At 37.2% G+C, this 2,830-nt stretch overlaps 1 pseudogene; it reads left to right on the forward strand.

Annotated features, from left to right (window-relative positions):
- The first annotated feature begins 2,701 nt into the window (after positions 1-2,701).
- LOC119899686 overlaps positions 2,702-2,830 on the forward strand; it is a 6,358-nt pseudogene continuing 6,229 nt past the window's right edge.

Consider the following 2,830-nt stretch of genomic DNA (forward strand, 5'->3'; position numbering starts at 1 on the left):
CATTCAAACCAAGAGATTCAGTCCCTTATTCAAAGGCACATTTAGCTGTAGATCAGGAGTTAATGGATTTTAACCTGCTGACTCTTAAGAGTCTACTGCTCCAGTGTTTTGACTGCAACTGTAAATATTCCCAGGATGTAGAATAATTCCTCCTGCATTTTTTCCCCTCAGCCTGGTTGTCCTGCTTATCTGAAGCACATTTGAATGCTACTATGCATGGCTCCCTACTTTTGTGTTTCTTCATGTGGTTCTAAAATACACCTTTTAGTTTTGTCTGGTTTCCTTTGTTATTGAGTGCTGTATCATGTCTTTTAATAGCTATCTGCAAAAAAGATATATAGACATAGACCTAAACTATATAAATATGTTTATAATACAATAAGTCTCCTCTAATTCAGAGGCTACGCTTACTGATTAAAATGTGTGCAGGGTGTGTGCAGATTTCCTAAATAGCTCTGATCATGTGGAAGCTGTTAACATGTAACATAAAATGAGAGTCACAGTCAGGTGCTCCATCCTTATATGCAGTCGACCTCCACCTCAGTCAAAATTATAGTCAATGACAATGAGAATAATATTTTTTTACATAATCAATATTAATAATAATACAAACAATAACTTTATATAGCTCTATGAGTCTTATTTGTCCACTGTTATTTGTTGTCATGTTAACTTTAACGTGAAATGTAATAAGACAAATTGAGATGATCTATGTACACTTTTCTGTAGATGTGTGTCTGTCTTCAGATACGTTATCTTCTTATATACAATACCATTCTTCAGATGAATTGTACTCTGTAGGTTTATTCTTTACAATAAAATGACTTTGTTAGCAAAGATCTCCACTGTGTGTTGCTGCCTGTTAAGGATATTTATAGCACTAAGGGAAATCATTCTGCCTAAAACTGCTTCTTTCAAACAACTATTCATTTAAAAGTAAGAGCACCAGCTTTTACAACGCATTCATAAGTGGTATTTACATGCAGTAGTAGTAAAAGTCAAAACACTCAGAAATATTCATTTGGTATTTCAATTAAATGCAGGCTCTTCCTGGTTAAATCTGTATTTTTGTCACTTCCAAGCTGAATGTATTCTTCATCTATATACCTAAGCGAAAAATGCCTCGGTTTTGGATAAATAATGAACATATTTGGTTTAAAAGTGAATATACAGATTAAACCAACTTAAAATGTATGCTTTGAAGTAAAGGAAAGTGTTTGCAGTGTCATCTTAACAATCATCTGTCCAACAACCTCATCTGTAAAAAGCACATTAGCCAAAAGTGAAACTAGATTAATTTAGGTGTGGATATGATTCAAACTTCCAAATTCCAATACCATACATTTTAATGAATATTTAAGGAAAACTGCATATTGTGGATTTAATTAAAGTAGAATTTAAAAAACTCCAAATTATACAAGCATGTCGGTTGATGTCAAATTTTAAATACTGATCCTGAGTGCTTTAATACTTTCCATTAATCTTGATTTACAATATAATGAGGGAAAGATTTACAGTCAGAGCATTAAAACTCCATATTAAAACATAAAAAGGTATGCGACAATCACATGACTGTTTACAGGTTAGATCTTTTCTAATGGAAACAACTCCCACTGAACATTGATAATGATTATAAAAGCTGTTAGTTCAGAGTCAGAGGCTTCGTCTTTATCTGAAGACTGACAGCAGTTTATCAACAAGACACATAATCTAAGTCTCGCAATAGAAGCTTTGAACAGGTTTTAAGTGATTATTGATTCAGTGAAAGAAACTTCTTTATTAGCTGCATGGCTCTATGGCAATGTTGGTCTGTCGGTCAACCACTTTCTGTCAGAAGGAAATTTCCCAACAACTATTTGATGGATTGCTGTGAAAGTTTGTACAGACATTCATGGTGATCAGAGGATGAAACCTAATGACTTTGGTGATCCTGACTCTTAGTCTAGCTCCACCATTATGTTTAAATATCTCAACCACTATTAGATGGTTTGACACCATTCCCCTTCAGGATGATCTATAATCACTCTGGTCCCTTGACTTTTCATCCAGCACCACCATCAGATCAAAATTTCAGTTTTTCCAGTACTTTAGATTACGATCACATACCTGCAAAAATGACTTTTCCATTAACCTCAGCTGTTTTTTGTCGGGTCTTGGGGTTTTGAGGCTTGTTTCACTCCTGTGAAGTTCAGTCTTGATAGGAGCTTGTGCCAAGTGAAGAATGTAAGGAATGTAATGAGGGGATGAGAAAAGGGCAGAAAAACACGTATGGCCATGTCACTGCCCATGCAGATGAAGGCTGCGTGTCACTGGTCAGCTTGAGTAACCTGCAACATTTTGGAGCATGACCAGCACTTCATCCTCACATTGTTGGACATGAACATCGGTCGACACCGATCCCAGTGCCAAAATCATGTTGACAAAATTTTACCTAAAAAGCCAATCAAGAGCATGTTTGTGCATGCCACCATCACTGTTGTGCCCTATAGGCAGCTTTAAAACAAGCACAACATGCATCTGATGTGGTCCAGGGTTGGTCTTGAAGAGGTGGTGGGAAAGATAAGACAGACAGCACTTTCAGCAAGTCTGAGTGTGCAAACTTCCAATTAATTTGGAGGGAGGCCACGCCCACCATACAAACATCCTGTCAGTGGGGTCATAGCTTCAGGTGGTATCATTGCACCATTCGACTGGCAAGGCCATGTATGGCAGAGCCATGCAGTACATGGAGCACATGGAGGATATGGAGGTGGAGATAGTGAAGCCCCTGGTCTGTCAGTTAGAACAGGTATTGCTTTTTGATATAGCAAGAGGCATGCCATCTGCGTTG

This window comes from Micropterus salmoides, unplaced genomic scaffold, assembly GCF_014851395.1.
Source record: "Micropterus salmoides isolate LMB-PRFRI ecotype aquatic unplaced genomic scaffold, ASM1485139v1 Ms_hic_scaffold_12, whole genome shotgun sequence".
Taxonomy (NCBI): Eukaryota; Metazoa; Chordata; class Actinopteri; order Centrarchiformes; family Centrarchidae; genus Micropterus; species Micropterus salmoides.